The 23886-nt window shown below is 39.4% G+C and overlaps 1 long non-coding RNA gene across 3 annotated transcripts in view; it reads right to left on the bottom strand.

Moving 5' to 3' along the window:
- Positions 1-437: 437 nt before the first annotated feature.
- The window catches only part of LOC128931153 (uncharacterized), a 38671-nt gene continuing 15222 nt past the window's right edge, over positions 438-23886 (bottom strand). For all 3 annotated transcript variants that reach the window (XR_013531848.1, XR_013531847.1, XR_013531849.1), the window contains 6 exons: positions 18593-18709; positions 16023-16119; positions 12753-12945; positions 11395-11494; positions 10106-10208; positions 438-548 (listed from right to left, as the gene is read on the bottom strand). This is a non-coding gene — a long non-coding RNA (uncharacterized LOC128931153). The remainder of the gene's footprint in view (positions 549-10105; positions 10209-11394; positions 11495-12752; positions 12946-16022; positions 16120-18592; positions 18710-23886) is intronic.

Here is a 23886-nt window from a genome sequence, read left to right as displayed (position 1 = left end):
CTCTTCCCACTGGATTCCGGATCGGATGGCGTGGGCAGCGATTGGGTCCCGCGGGGCTGGAGATTCAGTCTGGTGATGTGTGGCGGGGGTCGGTGGACCTCAGAAAGATGCCTGAGACCCTCCGGGAGGGTGTCAGCAGAACGTTGCCCGGCTCTATGAGCTCACTGCCCCGCTTCGACCTGGTCCACCCACCAAGGGGCCCTGCCTTGGTCTCCAAACCCTGCTTCTCAGCGCTGCTGGCCGGAAAAGATGTGAACAAAGACAAAGCGGCCTGCCCAGCCAGCCGCAGAGGTGGCCACACCCGCAACTGGCCTCCCCCGGGGGTGGATCTGATGGAGAGAGTATCTCAGAAACTTTCTGGTGCAAAGCCCAATCCCGAGACGGATGTCCAGTTATGCCGCTGAGGACCTTCACGGAAGCCAAGCACAACATGCTAACGGATCTTAGTCACTTTATTGTTTTCACGGAATACATCATCATCTTGCTACAATGTGTTTTCCTCAAATTTCTTTGACTGCCTGTACAGGGAGACCCGTTGTCACCTTGTCCTGTGGAGAGAAAAACAATTCCGGGTGCTAAAAATGCAGATTCTCACTCTTATGTGCTGTGCCCTCTGTCTAGAAAGTGCTTAGCCCACAATACCTTACTTCTCACACTGGTTACCACTTTCTATTAACATCTTGGCCCAGGTTGGGCATGGTGGCACTTGCTTATAATTCCAGCAATTTCACAGGCTGAGGTAGGAGGATTACATGAGCCCAGAAGTGTTTGCTTTTGTTTTGCTTTTTGTTTTGTTTGAGACATAATCTTGCTCTGCACCAAGACAGGAGTGCAGTGGTTGATTTCAGCCCACTGACACCTCCACTTTCCAGGTTCAAGAGATTCTCATGCCTCAGCTTTCTGAGTAGCTGAGACTACAGGTTCCTGCCATCATGCCTAGGTTTTTTTTTTCAGACAGGGTTTTACTCTAGTTGCCAAAGTTGGTGTTCAGTGGCAGGGTCTAGTCTCACTGCAACCACCGCTTCCCATGTTCAAGCAATTCTACTGCCTCAGCCTAACAAATGACTGTGATTACAGGCATGCAACATCATGCCCAGATAATTTTGTATATTTAGTAGAAATGGGATTTCTCCAACTTAGGTTGGTCTCAAACTCCCAACCTCGGGTGATTCACCTGCCTCAGCCACCCAAAGTGCTGGAATTACAGATGTGAGCCACCAACCCCAAACAATATTTTTTTATTAAAATGTAAATTAAAGGCTGGGACAGGTTGATCAACTAGAGGTCAGAAATTCTAGAACAGACTGGTCATCATGATGCAATTCTGTCTCTACGACAATTACAAAAATAGGCCGGGAATGGTGGCAGGCGCCTGTAATACCAGCTACTCAGGAGGCTGATCCTGAAGGGTCACTTGAATCTGGAAGGCAAAAGTTGCAGTGAGCTGAGATCACGCCACTGCACTCCCTCCTGGGTGCCAGAGTGAGACTCGATCTCAAAAAAAAAAAAAAAAAAAAAACTCAAATTGGGCAGTTTATTCCCTGCTTCCTGATTTTCTATCACACCTACATTAAAAGATAAACTTCTCAAAAAAACCGACTCAAGATGGCACTGTGAGAACAACCCAGGATTGGAGCTCGTGTTGAATCCACAAACGGTGAGTTAAAGCTGCATTTCCAGACTGATCTTTGTTGCCCACAGAACGGGGAAACTCCCAAGTATAAAAAGACACGGGACGCCAGGAAGTAAGTCTGCGGTGGCCGGCCCTACCCAGCAATCCCTACAGGGCGCGCTTGTCCGGGTGCCTTGTTGAACAGGCAACCTGAGACTTGAGAGGGCTGCACTTGAGACTGAACGAGACTTGGACAGTAGCCCAGCCCAGGGGATTGCAGGGACAGATCGTTTGGGATACCCAGTGTGACGAACAAAACCGCGATTTCAAACTATCCCGAGCAGATGGTCCGAGATGCTCTGTGGGAGAGGGGCGTCCACCACTACCGAGGCAACCCGCCCCAACTGAGATACACGCCCACTGCTGACGCAGCCAGCCATTGCCGAGGCAACCTGTCCCTACTGAGATACACGCCCACTGCTGACGCAGCCTGCCGTTGCTGAGGCAACACGCTACAATGAAGAGACTCCGCCGCAGGGCATGGCAGAGACCACAGCAGAGCCTGCAAAAACAGGGAGAATCACACAACAGCAGGGCGAAGCCTCGGCAACCAAACAGTGGCTAGTCTGCCTTCTAGCTGAACAGGACACCTCATCGAACATCCAAAAATAAAGCCCAAACCCCTCAACACAGAGGATTTGAGAAAAAAAAGGGTTTTTTTTAATGAGCTCTGTTGCAGCAGAATCAAACATAGCAACCTAACAGCCCTGAAAGAACAACAGAGCGCACAGCTCAGCAATTAAACCCCTATAAAGTACAAACTGTCTCCTCAAGCAGCTACCTGACCCCTCTATATCCAAAAGACTGACATTAGGCAGGCATCATCCTGGGACAAAGAGAGCAGGAAAAGAAACTGGTAGCATCCCTCACTGTGCCACAGCTACTAGAGGTGCACCCCAGACAAGCAGGGTCTGGAGCGGACCTCAGCAGTCATACAGAGAAGGGGCTAGACTGGTAGAAGGAAAACCAAGCAACAGAAATACTTCATCCTCAACATTCTGGGTGTCCACTCAGAGACCCAATCGAAAAGTCAGCAACTACGCAGACAACCAGCGGACAAACCAACAAAGATGGGAAGAAACCAGCGCAAAAAGGAGGAAAACACCCGAAACCAGAACACCTCGCCTCCTAGAAAGGTCCAAAACTCCTCACCAGCAAGGGAACAAAGCTGGACGGAGAATGACTGTGACGAAATGACGGAATTAGACTTCAAAAGATGGATAATGAGAAACTTTGGTGAGCTAAAAGATCATGTATTAAATCAATGCAAAAAAACTAAGAACCTTGAAAAAAGATTTGAAAAAAGATTCGAGGAAATGATAACAAGAATGGATACCTTAGAGAGGAATATGAATGAATTAAAGGAGCTGAAAAACACAATATGAGAAATTCGCGAAGCAAACACAAGTTTCAATAGCCGAATTGACCAAGCAGAAGAAAGAATATCTGAAGTCGAAGACCAACTCAATGAAATAGAATGAGAAACCAAGATCAGAGAAAAAAGCGCAAAGAGGAATGAACAAAGTCTCCAAGAAATGTGGGACTATGTGAAAAGACCTAACCTACGTTTGATAGGTGTACCAGAAGGGGACGAAGAGAATGAATCCAAGCTGGAAAATACTCTTCAGGACATCATCCAGGAAAATTTCCCCCACCTAGCGAGACAGGCCAACACTCAATTTCAGGAAATACAGAGAAAACCACAAAGATATTCCGCAAGAAGAGCAACCCCAAGGCACATAATCGTCAGATTCAATAGGGTTGAAATAAAAAAGAGAATACTAAGGGCAGCCAGAGAGAAAGGTCGGGTCACCGACAAAGGGAAGCCCATCAGACTCACAGCAGATCTCTCGGCAGAAACACTACAAGCCAGAAGAGAGTGGGGGCCAATATTCAACATTCTTAAAGAAAAGAACTTTCAACCCAGAATTTCATATCCAGCCAAACTGAGCTTCAGAAGTGAAGGAAAAATAAAATCCTTTGCGAACAAGCAAGTACTCAGAGATTTTGTCACCACCAGGCCTGCTTTACAAGAGCTCCTAAAAGAGGCACTACACATAGAAAGGATCAACCAGTACCAGCCATTCCAAAATCACACTGAATGCTAAAGAGCTTCAACATAATGAAGAATCTACAACAACTAACAGGCAAAACAGCCACTTAGCATCAAAATGGCAGTATCAAATTCACACATAACAATCTTAAACCTAAAGGTAAATGGACTAAATGCACCAATCAAAAGACACAGACTGGCAAATTGGATAAAAATCCAAAACCCATCAGTGTGCTGTATCCAGGAAACCCATCTCACCTGCAAGGATACACAAAGGCTCAAAATAAAGGGATGGAGGAAGATTTACCAAGCTAATGGAAAGCAAAAAAAAGCAGGAGTTGCAATTCTCATCTCTGATAGAATAGACTTTAAAGCAACAAAGATCAAAAGAGACAAAGAAGGCCATTACATAATGGTAAAAGGATCGATACAACAAGAAGAGCTAACGATCCTAAACATATATGGACCCAATGCAGGAGCACCCAGATACATAAGGCAAGTTCTTAATGACTTACAAAAGGACTTAGACTCCCACACAATAATAGTGGGAGACTTTAACACTCCACTGTAAATACTAGACAGATCAACCAGACAGAAAATCAACAAGGATATCCAGGGCTTGAACTCAGACCTGGAGCAAGCAAACCTGATAGACATTTACAGAACTCTCCACCCCAAATCCACAGAATACACATTCTTCTCAGCACCACATCACACCTACTCAAAAATTGACCACATAATTGAAAGTAAAGCACTGCTCAACAAGTGCAAAACAACTGAAATCATAACAAACAGCCTCTCAGACCATAGTGCAATCAAGTTAGAACTCAGAATTCAGAAACCGACCCAGAACCGCACAGCTTCATGGAAACTGAACAACTGGCTCTTGAATGTTGACTGGGTAAACAACGAAATGAAGGCAGAAATAAAGAAGTTCTTCGAAACCAATGAGAACGAAGACACAACGTGCCAGAACCTCTGGGACACATTTAAAGCAGTCTCTAGAGGAAAGTATATAGCAATAAGTGCCCATATGAGGAGAATGGAGAGATCCAAAATTGACACCCTATCGTCAAAATTGAAAGAGCTAGAGGAGCAAGATCAAAAAAACTCAAAACCCAGCAGAAGACAAGAAATAACTAAGATCAGAGCTGAGCTGAAGGAGATTGAGACATGAAAAACCCTCCAGAAAATCAATAAATCCAAGAGCTGGTTCTTTGAAAAGATCAACAAAATAGACAGACCACTAGCCAGATTGATTAAAAAGAAAAGAGAGAAAAACCAAATAGATACAATAAAAAATGATAAAGGAGAAACCACCACAGATTCCACAGAAATTCAAACCATCATCAGAGAATATTACAAACAACTCTATGCACATAAACTAGTAAACCTGGAAGAAATGGATAAATTCCTGGACTCCTGCGTCCTCCCAGCCTAAACCAGGAGGAAGCTGAAACTATGAATAGACCAATAACAAGGTCTGAAGTTGAGGCAGCAATTAAGAGCCTACCACACAAAAAAAGCCCAGGTCCAGACGGGTTCACAGCCGAATTCTACCAGACACACAAGGAGGAGCTGGTACCATTCCTTCTAAAACTATTTCAAACAATCCAAAAAGAGGGAATCCTTCCCAAATCATTTTATGAGACCAACATCATCCTGATACCAAAACCCGGCAGAGACCCAACGAGAAAAGAAAACTTCAGGCCAATATCCATAATGAACATAGATGCAAAAATCTTCAATAGAATATTGGCAAGCTGATTGCAACAGCAAATCAAAAAACTTATTCATCATGATCAAGTAGGATTCATCCCAGTGATGCAAGGCTGGTTCAACATACGCAAGTCTATCAACGTAATTCACCACATAAACAGAACCAAAAACAAAAACCACATGATTATCTCAATCGACGCAGAGAAGGCATTTGACAAAATTCAACAGCCCTTTATGCTAAAAACCCTCAATAAACTCGGCATCTATGGAACGTATCTCAAAGTAATAAAAGCTATTTATGACAAACCAACAGCCAATATCATACTGAATGAGCAAAAATTGGAAGCATTCCCTTTGAAATCTGGCACTAGACAAGGATGCCCTCTCTCACTACTCCTATTCAATATAGTACTTGAAGTTCTAGCCAGAGCAATCAGGAAAGAAAAAGAAATAAATGGTATTCAAATTGGAAATGTGGAAGCCAAATTGTCTCTATTTGCAGACGACATGATAGTATACTTAGAAGACCCCATCGCCTCAGCCCAAAAACTCCTGAAACTGATAAGCAACTTCAGCAAAGTCTCAGGATATAAAATCAATGTGCAAAAATCACAAGCATTCGTCTACACCAACAACAGACTTAAAGAAAGCCAAATCAAGAGCGAACTGCCATTCGCGATTGCTACAAAAAGAATAAAATACCTTGGAATACAACTCACAAAGAACGTAAGAGACCTCTTCAAGGAGAACTACAAATCACTGCTCAAAGAAATCAGAGAGGACACAAACAGATGGAGAAACATTCCATGTTCATGGTTAGGAAGAATTAATATCGTGAAAATGGCTATACTGCCCAAAGTAATTTACAGAATCAACGCTATCCCCATCAAGCTACCACTGACTTTCTTCACAGAACTGGAAAAAACCACCATGAACTTCATATGGAACCAAAAGAGAGCCCGCATAGCCAAGTCAATTCTAAGCAAAAAGAACACAGTGGGGGGCATCACACTACCGGATTTCAAACGATACTATAAGTCTACAGTAATCAAAACAGCATGGTACTGGTACCAAAACAGAGATATAGACCAATGGAACAAAACAGAGGCACCGGAGGCAACACAACATACATACAACTATACAATCTTTGATAAACCTGACAAAAACAAGCAATGGGGCAAGGATTCCATGTTTAACAAATGGTGTTGGGAAAACTGGCTAGCCATGTGCAGAAAGCAGAAACTGGACCCCTTCCTGACACCTTACACTAAAATTAACTCCAGATGGATTAAAGACTTAAACATAAGACCTGGCACCATAAAAACCCTAGAAGGAAATCTAGGCAAAACTATCCAGGACATAGGAGTAGGCAAGGACTTCATGAACAAAACACCAAAAGCATTGGCAACAAAAGCCAAAATAGACAAATGGGACCTAAGGAAACTCCACAGCTTCTGCACGGCAAAAGAAACAGTCACTAGAGTGGATAGGCAACCAACAGAATGGGAAAAAATTTTCGCAGTCTACCCATCTGACAAAGGGCTGATATCAGGATTTACAAAGAACTCAAACAGATTTACAGGAAAAAAACAAACAAGCCCATTCAAAAGTGGGCAAAGGATATGAACAGACACTTTACAAAAGAAGACATATATGAGGCCAACAATCATATGAAAAAATGCTCATCGTCACTGGTCATCAGAGAGATGCAAATCAAAATCACATTGAGATACCATCTCACGCCAGTTAGAATGGCGATCATTAAAAAATCTGGAGACAACAGATGCTGGAGAGGATGTGGAGAAAAAGGAACACTTCTACACTGTTGGTGGGAGTGTAAATTAGTTCAACCATTGTGGAACACAGTGTGGCGATTCCTCAAGGCCTTAGAAATAGAAATTCCATTTGACCCAGCAATCCCATTACTGGGTATATATCCAAAAGACTATAAATCGTTCTACTATAAGGACACATTTACATGAATGTTCATTGCAGCACTGTTTACAATAGCAAAGACCTTCAATCAACCCAAATGCCCATTGATAATAGACTGGATTGGAAAAATGTGGCACATATACACCATGGAATATTATGCAGCAATCAGAAATGATGAGTTTGTGTCGTTTGTAGGGACATGGATGAATCTGGAGAACATCATCCTCAGCAAACTGACACAAGAACAGAAAATGAAACACCGCATATTCTCACTCATAGGTGGGTGATGAAAAATGAGAACACACGGACACAGAAAGGGGAGTACTAAACACTGGGGTCTATTGGGGGGAAAAGGGGAGGGCCAGTGGGAGGGGGAGGTGGGGAGGGATAGCCTGGGGAGAAATGCCAAATGTGGGTGAAGGGGAGAAGAAAAGCAAAGCACACTGCCATGTGTGTACCTACGCAACTGTCTTGCATGCTCTGCTCATGTACCCCAAAACCTAATATCCAATAAAAAATTAAAAAAAAAAAAAAGGTAAACTTCTAAACTTCCCCCACTTCCCCAAGGCCCACAGGCCCTGCTCAACCCATCCTTCTTCCCTGCTCCCTTTTGTTCACTCCTCACTCTGCTCAAGCCACACGAACCTTTTTGCTGTTCCTCCAATATGCCACACGCTCCTGCCCCAGGGCCTTTGCATGGGCTGTGTCCTCTGTCCGGAAAGTGCTTACCCCCAAATACCTTCCTTCTCACACTAGTTACCCCTTTCTATTAAGATGTTGGCCCAGGCTGGGCATGGTGGCCCATGTTTATAATCCCAGCAATTTCACAGGCTAAGGTAGGAGGATCACATGAGCCCAGAAGTGTTTGCTTTTGTTTTGCTTTTCATTTTGTTAGAGACAAAATATTGCTGTCTCCCAGGCAGGAGAGCAGTGGGTGATTTCACCCAACTGAAACCTTCACCTTCCAGGTTCAAGTGATTCGGCTGCCTCAGTCTTAGTAACTGGCACCACAGGTGCCTGTCACCATGCCCAGGTTTTTGTTTGTTTGTTTGTTTTTGTTATATTTCTTTGTTTTCAGACAGAGTTTTACTCTCATTGCCCAGGTTCAAGTTCAGTGGCAGGATCTTGGCTCACTGCAGCCTCTGCCTCCTAGGTTCAAGCGATCTTGCTGCCTAAGCCTTCCAAATTGCTGGGATTTCAGGCATGGGCCACCATACCCAGCTAATTTTGTGTATTTAGTAGAAACAGGATTTCTCCAGTTTGGTGCAATCTGGTCTCAAACTCCCAACCTCAGGTGATCCACTTGCCTCGGCCTCCCAAAGTGCTGGAATTACAGGTGTGAGCCACAAACCCCAACCAATATCTTTTTATTAAAATGTGAATTAGAGGATGAGGCAGGTTGATCCACTAGAGGTCTGTAGTTCCAGACCAGCCTGGCCATTATGGTGAAATCCTGTCTCTACTATAATTACAAAAATTAGCCAGGCATTGTGGCTGGTGCCTGGAATACCAGCTACTCAGTAGGCTGAGCCACAAGAGTCACTTGAGTCTGGGAGGCAGAGGTTGCAGTGAGCTGAGATCATGCCACTGCACTCCCACCTGGGTTGCAGAGTGAGACCCCATCTCAAAAACCCAAAAACTCAAATTGGACTGTTTATTTCCTGCTTCTTGATTTCCAATAACACTTATATTAAAAGATATATTGCTTAACATCCCCCACCATCTCAAGGCTCCCAGGCCCTGCCCAACCTGTTCTCCTCACCTCCTCCCTCTCTCCCACTCCTTATTCTCCTCAAGCCACAGGGACCTCCTTGCTTTTCCTGCAATCCACCAGAAGCAGTCCTGCTCCAGGGACTTTAATGGGCTGTGGCCTCTGTCTGAAAAGTGCTTACTTCCCAATACCTTCCTTCTCACACTGGTTACCTCTCCCCCCTTCTTTTGAGATAGAGTTTCGCTCTTGTTGCCCAGGCTGGAGTGCAATGGCATGATCTCGGCTCACCACAACCTCCACCTCTTGGGTTCAGGCAATTCTTCTACCTCAGCCTCCTGAGTAGCTGGGATTACAGGCACGCACCACCATGCCCAGCTAATATTTTGTATTTTAAGTAGAGACGGGGTGGCACCATGTTGACAAGGATTGACTTGATCTATTGACCTTGTGGTCCACCCACCTCGGCCTCCTAAAGTGCTGGGATTACAGGCATGAGCCACCGTGCCCGGTTACACTGGTATTTTTCCTAATCGTTGCTTAACACTTTCTCCCATGCAGCACATTTTCCTACTTCACTGTTCATTCTTTCTTCAATTACATTTTTATTCATTTCTTTTTCCTTTTTTTACATTATTACTTTGTTACATTATTACATTTTTAATATGGTTTACTGTCATTAGTCTTTTATTTTACTATAATTTGTTTATCTTACATAGGTGTGATCTCATTAGACTAACTTTTAAAAGTAGAACTGTATATTACTGACTTTTTGCATCTTTTGTGTCTAACGTGATTTATAGAACTGTCCTTTTTTTTCATTAAAAGATACTTAATCATGTTCTGGCCTCGCGTGGTGGCTCATGCCTGTAATTCTAGCATTTTGAGAGGCCAAAGCAGGTAGAGTACTTGAGGTGAGGAGATCAAGCCCAGCCTGGCCAAAATGGTGAAACCCTGTCTCCCCCAAAAATATAAAACTTAGCTGGGCGTGGTTGTGTGTGCCTGTAATTCCAGTTACCTGAGAGGCTGAGGCAGGAGAATCGCTGGAACCCAGGAGCTGGAGGTTGCAGTGAGCCGAGATTGTACCACTGCACTTTAAGTTTGGGTGATACAGCAAGACTCTGTCTCAATAAATAAATAAATAAATAAATAAATAAATAAATAAATAAATAAGACAGTCACCTTTCTACTCTGTTTCTATAGGATCAGCTTTTTAGATTCCACTTATGAGTTAGATCTTACAGTATTTGTCTTTCTGTGCCTGGCTTATTTCAATTGGCATAACATTCTTCAAGAATCTAAAAAAGTCAATCTCATAGAAACAGAGAGTAAAAAGGAGGTTACCAGAGGTGGGGTGGGGAGGGTGTCTCAAGTGGACAGTGATAGGAAAAAGCTAGATCTTGATCAAAGGGTACAATTTTAGTCAAATTAAAGGAATAAGTCTTAGGAATCTATCACCTTGGATGGTGAGTACAGTTAATAATAATGTATTATATATTTCAAAATGACTAGTAGATTTTTAATGTTCTCACCACAGAAAAGTGGTAAGTTAGTAAGGTGATGGATATTTGATTGAGTTTTTCTATGATGTATATACATAGATCAAAATGTTACACTAGACCCTATAAATATGTTTAATTATTATTTGCCAATTAAAAATGAAGAAAATGCTAGGATAAAAAACTCATTAGTTTTATATAGGTAATTTTTAAAAATCATAAAGGCATAGCTCCCAACCTTGGCTATACCTTTGGGATCAGCTGGAAAATTTAAAACCCATAGCAATGCCTTGGTCCCATTCTCAGAGTAATTACATCAGAATCTTTGAGTATGGGGCATCAGTGGCTCTTTAAAACTCCCCAAATGATTCCAATATACAGCCAGAGTTGCAATCTACTGATACATGCAGTCTAGGCAAACTACAGGCTGTAGATGACTACATCTTTTTGTAAATAAATGTTTATTGGAATATTGCCATAGCCATTCCTTTACATACATATGGCTGCCTTCAGTCTACAAAGACAGAGCTGAGAAGTTGAAACAGAGACCATATAGCCTGGAAAGTCAAAATATTTACTACTTAGTGCTTTACATAGTCTATTGTTTTCTGAAAAATAAGGCAAAGTCCTGTTACATATCAAAAATATGAGGAAGAAAATAGAGACTGCTGATAACATTAATAAGAAGTAAAACTGTTTTTAAATAGCAAAATGTACATTGTAAATATATTCTCACCAAGGCTATCATTTAAAAAATAATTTCTGTATCTTCAGTTACTTACTTGAAAGAATAAATTGTTTCTCATACCTTAGAGAGTTTTCATGATGAAAATCTGGTCCTACAATTCTATATAGCAGAGGTGGCATGTTGTAAATTAGCATCCTCTCACCATCTTTTATTGTGTTTTCTTAATAAATCACAATATCTCTATCAGTTCAGTTCCTCACATTTCTATAGCAAAAACTAATGAGATAATAGACTATGTGTACCAGACTATCTAGGTAATAACTTCTTCATTTAGGGAGATCTGACCAATGTCTACAAAATGCTTAAGATTTTAATAAATAATCATATAAGATTTTTGCAAATTAACACATACTTAAGAAAACAATCAACAATTGATACCTTTATCTGAATATTCTCTAAGTAATTAAGCTGAGTGCATTAGCTGAGAAATTTAGAATACACAGAAATTCAGGTTCAGAATAAAGCTATTATAAACCAAAAACAGTATTTAAACTGAAGCAATGTAATCTATAATTCTTAAAAATGAAAATGAATAAAATCATGTTCATATCTAAAAACAATTATTTAATACTTTAATTTTAATGGTTCAAAATATTTAAGATGTCAAGATATCAGTACTAATTAAGAAAAGCCCTTTTAAGATTGCAGAAATTGGCAAAATTTGAATACTGATTATAGGTTAGATATTAGTATTGTATCAATTTTAAATTTCCTGATTTTGGTAATTGTACTCAGATTATGTAATAGAATACTCTTCTTATTAGAAAATATACACTGAAATACTAGTGAAGTGTTTAGGCTTAAAGGGGTATGTATGATGGCTGCTACTTTCTCTTACTGGATCACAGGGAATATATATACATACGTGTGTATGTATGGTGTGTGTATGGGTGTGTGTGTGTGTGTGCGTGTGTGTGTATAGATATGTATATATGTGAAGAGAGAGATACAATGATAAAGCAAAAGTAAATGTTAGTAATTGTTGAATATGGATAACGGGTATATGAGAGATCTCTCTACCATTCTTTTAACGTTTATGTAAGTTTGAAATTATTTCAATACAAAAGTTAACGGAAGTCCTTTTGAGATAGAAACTAGTAGTAAATGCAAAATATATTCATTGTTAAGTTAGTATTAGGTGACCAAAAGTAAAAGAAAACAAAATAAGTACAACCCAAGTGGAGCTCATTCTTCAATCAACAATAAATATCTCAGATAATTTTTTTAATAATGAAATAATAAACAGGTATATTTATTAGGTTATGTGATTGCTTGAAAATTCTATGAACAAATAAATTTAAAGCTTCGTTAGGTTCTAACAGTTTCAGTAATTTTTATGGTCTTATTTCTAATATGGTATATTGCAAATTTATATAAATAAAATAGCCATAAGACAACAAATTTATTGAATACTTAACTCATTGTAGAAATTAGTTTGATCTGTGGATCCATGAGGACAGGCTGTATTCTAAATGGATAATTCTTTTTAACAGAATAATCCTGAAGCAGAAAAACTAAACCAACTCGCAAAATTTTAAACCACTCAGGACATGGGGCATTCCACATAATCACCGACACCATGCCTGAACTGTCAGCAACCTCCAAACAGGTCTAGAAAAAAAGAGTAAAAGCATATACATATCTGTCACTTTTATGTATACAGATGGTATATAACATATTATCTGTGATCATTTAGAGTGATGGAAAATAACATTTAATTTTTAATTATTAATAATGATTCAGTTGTCAAATCTGCTAATATTGGTAATCTAAAGAAGAGACAGCCACCAGATCCATGGGAGTACTAAATGTGCTACTAAATTACTGTGTGAAGGAAGCTCTGAGGACACAGGCCAAATCTTATTTATATTTGATTCTTCCATAATATTTAGCATGGTGCCTTAAAGAGTGATCCCACAACACATTTGTCAAATCAATGAGACAAATTTCATGTTACAAGTTTTACCTTAAAATTTTGACATCATTCTTGGTTATCTGAACTGTTAAATGGCTTTGATATTCATATTTGAGAACTTTAGATAAACATATAATTGAGTGGGCACAATGCCATCAATACCCTGGTTACATTAATTTATTTATAGCAATACACAAGGCTGGTACATAAGACATGGAAATAATTTCTGAGACACTATTTGAGAAATAATGCTATCAGAAAGGGGAATGTTAGAACAAATGTGCATTATTGCTGACTCTGAGTATAGTTAAAATACAGAAATCTGTTGAGGTAGAAAGTATCTGATGGAGTTTTTCCCAGTATTAAAATACAGTGACAACTTCAGCTCTGCCTAAAAGGCAATCATTAATGTGGTTTCTAATTCTTAATTTCTTCTTAAATAATGATGTTATTTTCTCAGACCCTTTCTCTTAATGATGAATATACATTTTGGGCAATTCATTCCTTTATTCATTAAACATTTACTGGTTCTCTACTCCAGACATTATGTTAGGCACTGGAATGAAGAGATGAATCAAACGTCATTCCTAATAATAATGACTAAAATATATATAGGACTTATGTGCCTGGAACATAGGTAAATTCTTTACTTATATTAACTACTTCAATCCTCACATCAACCCTGTAAGGTAAGTACAATTAGTATCCATATTTTATAGATGAGTAAACTGAGGCTTTAAAAGGATAAATTTCCCTATATCATAAAGCTAAGAAATGGTAAACAGAGCCAAAACCTGAATTCAGTTCATATGACTAGAGGAAGTGCACTCTTAAGCACTATAAAATACTTCTTCCCTACAGTCAGAGAGCTCACAGTAGAGTAAGGTTAGCAAATCTATTAACAGATATGTATAACTGGGTTATACATGCTTTATAATGGGGTCCTGAGTAGCATGTAGTTGATTCTCCTTAGTGACTAGGCATATGGGTATACATGGAAAGATTTAAATCAGAGGTAGGCACTGAACTGAATCTTAAAGATGGCTTTGCCAATCTGATGATAATTGAAAGGAAGAGCATTCTAGGCAGAAGAAGTAACATAAGTAGAGGTATGAAAAGTAGAAAACAATTGATTACCATTAGAAAATTCCAGGTAGGGCACTTTGGTTATTATGGGGCATAGAAAGCTCAGGAAGAGATGAAACTGGAGAGGCAAGCAGGGACAAAATGATGAAGACACAAAGAGACAGGAAGGCAACAAGTAAGTGGAGTTTAAAAATTAGGGAAGAAAGTATTGCAACAGTGAGAAGGCAAACAAATATCAAGGAATGACTGAATAATTTATGATATCATGTGCTAAAACTTTATAACTGTAAAGTTATGAATGATGAATTTTTAGTGATAAGAGCAAATATTTAAGAAAATGTAAAATAATACAAAACTGTATTCAGAATATAGTTCCCATTTTTTAAGAGAACATCATTCTCAGCAAACTGACACAATAACAGAAAATGAAATACTGCATGTTCTCACTCATGGGTGGGTGTTGAACAATGAGAACACATGGACACAGGGAGGGGAGCACTACACACTGGGGCCTGTTGGCTGGAATAGGGGAGAAACAGTGGGGGATAGGGAGTTGGGGAGAGATAGCATGGGGAGAAATGCCAGATATAGGTAAAGGGGAGGAAGGCAGAAAATCACACTGCCACGTGTGTACCTATGCAACTATCTTGCATGTTCTTCACATGTATCCCAAAACCTAAAATGTAATTTAAAAAAATAAATAATAAAATAAAAAAAGAAAAATTACTGTAATATATAACATATATAGTTACATAAAATATATGATACCTGTACCTATGTACATATATGTTATATTTATGATATAAATATAATAGATATGTATATGTAAATCTAGTTTATGCTTATATATGTGTATATAAGTGATGTACACACACACAAGAAAGGGAATAAAACACACCATGTTAACAGTGGCTCTCTCTGAGTAGTAAGATCTTCAAATAGCTTTCTACATTTTCCAAATTCCCTATAAGAAGCATGTATACTTTTGTAATGAAAGTTTAATGAAATATGTAAAATAGTTCTTGATATCATGGGAAAATACAGTATAATATTAAGAAAGAAAAAACAGAACACAAACATATCAAGGAAGTAGAGCTCACGAGCATTATGCAGTGTGGAGTCAAAACAATAGAAAAGTATCACACAGATTTCACAGTTAGAGTTACTAGTGAATGATAAGCTAAGGAAAAAAGCCAAAGTAATTGTGTTGAGAAATGGGAGGTAAGAAAGTAAAAACACCTAGTGTAGACTACTTCTTCAAGAAGCTTATCTGAAGAGAAAGAGATTGGGTATAAAAGAGTCATAAGACCAAGGCAGATTATTTTACTTTCTCTTTTAAATGGGAGGCTAGAGTATGTTTATACGGTGGTGCATAAAGCATAGCTGAGAAGAAAAAGTTTTAGGAAAATAAAAAGGTGGGAAGAAGACCACCTAGATCAGGAAAATAAAGGGCACCAATACAGAAATAATTTTGTATGTACAATAAATTATGCAGAAAAATACAACATATATTTATGTACATTTTAAAATTACATTGAAGTGACTTACGCTATTTAAACGAACAGGTTATCATACTATTAAGTGTGTAAGTTATAATTTATAACCTTAAATTCACATAGGATATCTTATCATTACTTGTACTTGATATGGTTCAGTCATCTTTTTATCAGGTTTCCCATAGTCTCACCATTTTGATTTATGTATGATCCTCATAAGCAATGCAGGAAAATTTCTTCTGTTAGCTCAGGTCATTTCAAGGTGAGAAAGGGAAATTATTTTGGTATCTAGAATGTAAAAAAGAGAAAAGAAATTCTGTTTTACTTGTAATGATAACTTCAAAGATCTATTTTAATAGTTAAAAATAGTAGCCAAATTATACCTAAAGCGAATCCTTCTTGCCAGCTAAACCCTGCCAGCTAAGTCTATATACATTTCTCACATAAACTACATTTGATCCCTAATATTAACAGCTGAAATATGTATAAGGCTTACCATGTGCCTGGAACATAGGTAAACCTATATTAACTAACACATTGTTCCATCTAGAATGCCTTCCATCTTACCAAATCATTTAATAATTTCCTGGAAAACCTGGATCTAAACTCACCTCCCATAAGATATTTTGTGAAAAAACAGACCTCAATGTCATGAATGTTATTCCCATTACTAAGCACTTATATATTTAATTTATAGAATTAAGCCAAGCACGATGGCTTACGCCTATAATTTCAGCACTTTGGGAGGCTGAGACCGGTGGCTTGCTTGAGCTCAGAAGTTCAAGATCAGTCTGGGCAACATGATGAAACCCCCTGTTTCTCCAAAAAGAGAAAAGTAGCTGGGTGTGGTGCATGTGCCTATAGCTCCAGCTACTCTAGAGGCTGAAGTGGGGTGATCACCTGAGTCCAGGCATCTGAGCTCACTGCAGCAAGGCTGAAGTGAACTGTGCTCATTTCACTTCAGCCAGGCTGCAACGAGCCATGATCACACCACTGCATTTCAACCTGAGCGATTGAGAGCCTGTCTCAAAATCTATATCTGTATATATTTGTTTTATTACACTTTTTTGTATTGCCTCCACCTCAGTTTCATATGTATAAATTCCATCTCCCCAAAATATACCAGACATGAGCCTGTATCAGGACCTTTACACTTGTTGTCTTCCCCTTAGATATGCAAGTGACTTTCTCACTCCCCTCCAAGTTTTGCTCAAAGGTCACCTTCTCAGTGATATTATCCCTAACTATCCTATTAAAAACTGACCCCTTTACTTATCCTCCATTCCACTTTATTTTTCTAGATAGCACTTACTATTTTCTCATATGCCATATGATCTACTGAGAAACATTTTAATCTGCAAGCTCACTGACAAGTTGAAAAACTTCTTTAAACGTATTTATCAATTTAAATAATTAATTTGTAATCCCGATGTAGTCTTCCTTGGATTAAGAGACGATCCATCTGCAACTGTCTCCACATTTTTCTTTCTCACAGCCCACAGTCTCAACTATTAAGACTTGAATTTGCATTATTATCAATATTTATTTTGCTAAGGCTCCCTTCATTTCTATCTTTCTTAACATAATGTTTTACCTAGTCAACGCTTTTGACAAGAAAATCACACTTGTAATTTCTTTTTAATAAGGATTTAAGTGGTATTATATAATTATGCCCATAACACAAAAAACACACACAATTTTTCTCTGTAACTTTTCTTTCAGATTCTCCCAATAAATTACTAGCCCAGAATCACAGATCCTAACATTCGATCTGATATAGTTTAGTGATTTTATTTTAATGTCAGATGAATCTCAGATGAGCTTTGAATTGTCTTGATCAATGGAGTACTCTTGATAAACGAAGGCACGTACAGCTCCTTTATTGTCTGAAGTAAATTCAAGAGCTACATAGTTTGTAAAACTAGAGTTCTAAGAGCCTCTGTTTCTGTTATAATAAGGTGCAGAGAGTTAGGTGTAATCAGATGTCTTTCTGGTTAACATTTTTCCCAGTTTAGGTTTTTAACTTACAAACTTCAGAGAATACATATTTTATCTCTCAAATCCAAAAAAGAATTAGAGGCTGTCTATAGACAAAAAAGAATTTGTGTAAATTTATAAAAATAAGCATGTTCATTATCAAAAAAGAAATAATGAAAATAAATAAACTGGATATTCAATATGCAATAGAACAGTGATTCTCAAAACGTTTCGGTCTCAGAATCCCTATACATTCTTTAAAATTATTAAAGATCTTCAATAGCTTTTTTCTTTTGTTGAGTTGGAGTATCAATCTGTTTCTCAGGTGGAAGTGCAGTGGTGTGATCTTGACTCACTGCAACCTCCACTTCCTGGATTCAAGCAATTCAGTCTCCCAAGTAGCTGAGACTACAGACGTGCACCACTATGCTAGGCTAATTTTTGTATTTTTTAGTAGAGATGGGGTTTTACCATGGTGGCCAGGTTGGTCTCCAACTCCTGACCTCAAGTGATCTGCCTGCCTCAGTCTTTCAAAGTGTTGAGATTACAGGTGTGAGCCACTGCTCCCAGCCTGAAGAGCATTTTACTGCACTATAAAGCAAACTAAGAACTTTTTAAAATTATCAGTTCATTAAAAATAGCAATAATAAACTAATACGTATAATTACAAGTAACATTTTTTTTGGTAAAAATGTAAAAATGACAGTATTTTCCAAAATTAAAAAATAATGTAGTGAGAAGTGTGGTATTGTTTTACATTTTTGCAAACTTTGTCAGTACCTACCTTAATAGATGAAATTGGATTCTATCCAATTTTGCAGGTGGATACTCATATCTTCTTTGATATTTAGTTGGCTTCGGTGTCACATGTCATTTAGCCTCTGGAAAACTACACAGTACACTTGTGAGAGAATAAGGGTGAAAAAAGGTGAGTAAAGCCTTAGTATTGTGAAAATAGCTTTGACCCCATGGATCTTTTGAAAATGTCTTGGGGCACCACTAGAGGTCCCTGGACCATACTTAAAAATTATAGCAGAAGAGTAAATTTTAAAAATGAAGAAGGAATGAATATTAAAGCTAAAAATAATGAATCAGAAAACACTCTACCACAATAAAAAAAAACCCAACAGCACTGATAAATTCAATTCTCTGGAAAAATTAATGAAAAGTTAAATCTTTCACAAGTCTAATCATAAAAATGAAAACAAAAATGTAATACTCAGAATGTAAACAACTATACACACAAAGAAAAATTATTTAAAAATTATTATATATGATTTTATATCAGTAAATTTTAAATATCAGTGACATAGTTAATCTCTTAGAAAAATATGAATTACCAGTATTGCCATAAGAAGCAAAAGAAAACTAAACTATGTTTTCACTCATGGAAGAAAATGAAAAAAGTTCACTAAGAGAGGCCTCAAGATGGCGCTGTGAGAACAACCCAGGACTGGAGCTCTTGTTGAATCCACAAACAGGTGAGTCGGAGTTGCATTTCCAGACTGATCTTTGTTGCCCACAGAACGGAGAAACTCCCAAGTATAAAAAAGACACGGGACGCCAGGCAGTAAGTCTGCCTGGAGAAGCCGGCAGCCAGGGTGGTGGTGGCCGGCCCTACCCAGCAATCCCCACAGGGCGCGCTTGTCCGGGTGCCCTGTTGAACCGGAAACCTGAGACTTGAGAGGGCTGGACTTGAGACTGAATGAGACTTGGACAGTAGGCCAGCCCAGGGGATTGCAGGGACAGAGCGTTTGGGGTACCCAGTAGGATGAACAAAACCGCGATGTCAAACTATCCCGAGCAGACGGTCCGAGACTCTCTGTGAGGGAGGGGCGTCCACCACTACCGAGGCAACCCGCCCCAACTGAGATACACGCCCACTGCTGACGCAGCCAGCCGTTGCCAAGGCAACCCGTCCCTACTGAGATACACGCCCACTGCAGACGCAGCCTCCCATTACCGAGGCAACCCGTCCCCACTGAGATACACACCGACTGCTGACGCAGCCTGCCGCTGCCGAGGCAACACTCTACAACAAAGAGACTCCACCGCAGGGTGTGGCGGAGACCACAGCAGAGCCTGCAGGAACAGGGCGAATCACACAACAGCAGGGCGGAGACTAGGCAGGCAAACAGTGGCTAGTCTGCCTCCTAGCTGGGCAGGACACCTCAACGGACGTCGAAAAATAAAGCCAAACCCCCCAACACAGAGCATTTGAGAAAAAAAGGGTTTTTTAAATGAGCTTTGTTGCAGCAGAATCAAACATAGCAGCCTAACAGCCCTGAATGAACAACAGAGCTCACAGCTCAGAAATAGAGCTCCTAAAAAGAACAGACTGTCTCCTCAAGCAGCTCCCTGACCCCTCTATATCCAAAAGACTGACATTAGGCAGGCATCATCCTGGGACAAAGATAGCAGAAAAAGAAACGGGTAGCATCCCTCACTGTGCCACAGCTGCTAGAGGTGTACCCCAGACAAGCAGGGCCTGGAGTGGACCTCAGCAGTCGTACAGCGAAGGGGCTAGGCTGGTAGAAGGAAAACCAAGTAACAGAAATACTTCATCATCAACAATCTGGGTGTCCACTCAGAGACCCAATCGAAAAGTCAGCAACTACGCAGACGACAAGCGGATAAACCCACAAAGATGGGAAGAAACCAGCGAGAAAAGGAGGAAAACACCCAAAACCAGAACACCTTGCCTCCTAGAAAGGACCGAAACTCCTCACCAGTAAGGGAACAAAGCTGGATGGAGAATGACTGTGACGAAATGACGGAATTAGACTTCAGAAGGTGGATAATGAGAAATTTTGTGAGCAAAAAGAACACATATTAAATCAATGCAAAGAAACTAAGGAACTTAAAAAAAGACATGCGAAAATGATAACAAGAATGGATACCTTAGAGAGGAATATGAATGAATTAAAGGAGCTGAAAAACACAATACGAGAACTTCGCGAAGCATGCACAAGTTTCAATAGCCGAATTGACTAAGCAGAAGAAAGAATATCTGAAGTCGAAGACAACTCAATGAAATTAAACGAGAAACCAAGATCAGAGAAAACAACGCAAAAAGGAATGAACAAAGTCTCCAAGAAATGTGGGACTATGAGAACAGACCTAACCTACGTTTGATAGGTGTACCAGAAGGGGACGAAGAGAATGAATCCAAGCTGGAAAATACTCTTCAGGACATCATCCAGGAAAACTTCCCCCTCCTAGCAAGACAGGCCAACACTCAAATGCAGGAAATACAGAGAACACCACAAAGATATTCTGCAAGAAGAGCAACGCCAAGGCACATAATCTTCAGATTCAACAAGGTTGAAATAAAGGAGAAAACACTAAGGGCAGCCAGAGAGAAAGGTCGAGTTACCCACAAAGGGAAGCCCATCAGACTCACAGCAGATCTCTCGGCAGAAACACTACAAGCCAGAAGAGAGTGGGGGCCAATATTCAACATTCTTAAAGAAAAGAACTTTCAACCCAGAATTTCATATCCAGCCAAACTGAGCTTCAGAAGTGAAGGAAAAATAAAATCCTTTGCGAACAAGCAAGTACTCAGAGATTTTGTCACCACCAGGCCTGCTTTACAAGAGCTCCTAAAAGAGGCACTACACATAGAAAGGAACAACCAGTACCAGCCATTCAAAAATCACACTGAATGCTAAAGAGCATCAACATAATGAAGAATCTACAACAACTAACAGGCAAAACAGCCACTTAGCATCAAAATGGCAGTATCAAATTCACACATAACAATATTAACCTTACATGTAAATGGACTAAATGCACCAATCAAAAGACACAGACTGGCAAATTGGATAAAAATCCAAAACCCATCAGTGTGCTGTATCCAGGAAACCCATCTCACCTGCAAGGATACACAAAGGCTCAAAATAAAGGGATGGAGGAAGATTTACCAAGCAAATGGAGAGCAAAAAAAAAAAAGCAGGAGTTGCAATTCTCATCTCTGATAAAATAGACTTTAAAGCAACAAAGATCAAAAGAGACAAAGAAGGCCATTACATAATGGTAAAAGTATTGATAAAACAAGAAGAGCTAACGATCCTAAACATATATAGACCCAATGCAGGAGCACCAAGATACATAAGGCAAGTTCTTAATGACTTACAAAGAGACTTAGACTCCCACACAATAATAGTGGGAGACTTTAACACTCCACTGTCAATATTAGACAGATCAACCAGACAGAAAATCAACAAGGCTATCCAGGGCTTGAACTCAGACCTGGAGCAAGCAAACCTGATAGACATTTACAGAACTCTCCACCCCAAATCCACAGAATACACATTCTTCTCAGCACCACATCACACCTACTCTAAAATTGACCACATAATTGGAAGTAAAGCACTGCTCAACAAATGCAAAACAACTGAAATCATAACAAAAAGCCTCTCAGACCATAGTGCAATCAAGTTAGAACTCAGAATACAGAAACCGACTCAGAACCGCACAGCTTCATGGAAACTGAACAACTGGCTCTTGAACGTTTACTGGGTAAACAATAAAATGAAGTCAGAAATAAAGAAGTTCTTTGAAACCAATGAGAACGAAGACACAACATGCCAGAACCTCTGGGACACATTTAAAGCAGTCTCTAGAGGAAAGTATATAGCAATAAGAGCCCATATGAGGAGAATGGAGAGATCCAAAATTAACACCCTATCCTCAAAATTGAAAGAGCTAGAGGAGCAAGATAAAAAAAACTCAAAACCCAGCAGAAGACAAGAAATAACTAAGATCAGAGCTGAACTGAAGGAGATTGAGACACAAAAAATTCTTCAAAAAATCAATAAATCCAAGAGCTGGTTTTTTGAAAAGATCAACAAAATAGACAGACCACTAGCCAGATTGATTAAAAATAAAAGAGAGAACAACCAAATAGATGCAATAAAAATTGATAAAGGGGAAATCACCACAGATTCCACAGAAATTCAAACCATCATCAGAGAATATTACAAACCACTCTATGCACATAAACTAGTAAACCTGGAATAAATGGATAAATTCCTGGACTCCTGCATCCTCCCAAGCCTAAACCAGGAGGAAGCTGAAACTATGAATAGACCAATACCAAGGGCAGAAGTCGAGGCAGCAATTAAGAGCCTACCACACAAAAAAAGCCCAGGTCCAGACGGGTTCACAGCCAAATTCTACCAGACACACAAAGAGGAGCTGGTACCATTCCTTTTAAAACTATTTCAAACAATCCAAAAAGAGGGAATACTTCCCAAATCGTTTTATGAGACCAACATCATCCTGATACCAAAACCCGGCAGACCCCAACAAGAAAAGAAAACTTCAGGCCAATATCCATGATGAACATAGATGCAAAAATCTTCAATAAAATATTGGCAAGCTGAATGCAACAGCAAATCAAAAAACTTATTCACCATGATCAAGTAGGATTCATCCCGGGGATGCAAGGCTGGTTCAACATACGCAAGTCTATCAACGTAATTCACCACATAAACAGAACCAAAAACAAAAAACACATGATTATCTCAATTGACGCAGAGAAGGCATTTGACAAAATTCAACAGCCCTTTATGCTAAAAACCGTCAATAAACTCGGTATCGATGGAACGTATCTCAAAGTAATAAAAGCTATTTATGACAAACCAACAGCCAATATCATACTGAATGAGCAAAAACTGGAAGCATTCCCTTTGAAATCTGGCACTAGACAAGGATGCCCTCTTTCACCACTCCTATTCAATATAGTTCTGGAAGTTCTAGCCAGAGCAATCAGGCAAGAAAAAGAAATAAAGGGTATTCAAATAGGAAAGGAGGAAGCCAAATTGTCTCTATTTGCAGACGACATGATAGTATACCTAGAAGACCCCATCACCTCAGCCCAAAAACTCCTGAAACTGATAAACAACTTCAGCAAAGTCTCAGGATATAAAATCAATGTGCAAAAATCACAAGCATTCGTCTACACCAATAACAGACTTAAAGAAAGCCAAATCAAGAACGAACTGCTATTCACAATTGCTACAAAAAGAATAAAATACCTAGAAATACAACTCACAAGGAACGTAAGGGACCTAT

This window comes from Callithrix jacchus, chromosome Y (assembly GCF_049354715.1).
Source record: "Callithrix jacchus isolate 240 chromosome Y, calJac240_pri, whole genome shotgun sequence".
Taxonomy (NCBI): Eukaryota; Metazoa; Chordata; class Mammalia; order Primates; family Cebidae; genus Callithrix; species Callithrix jacchus.
The sequence above is the reverse complement of the archived record's forward strand: the minus strand, read 5'-3'. Positions and strand labels throughout refer to the sequence as shown.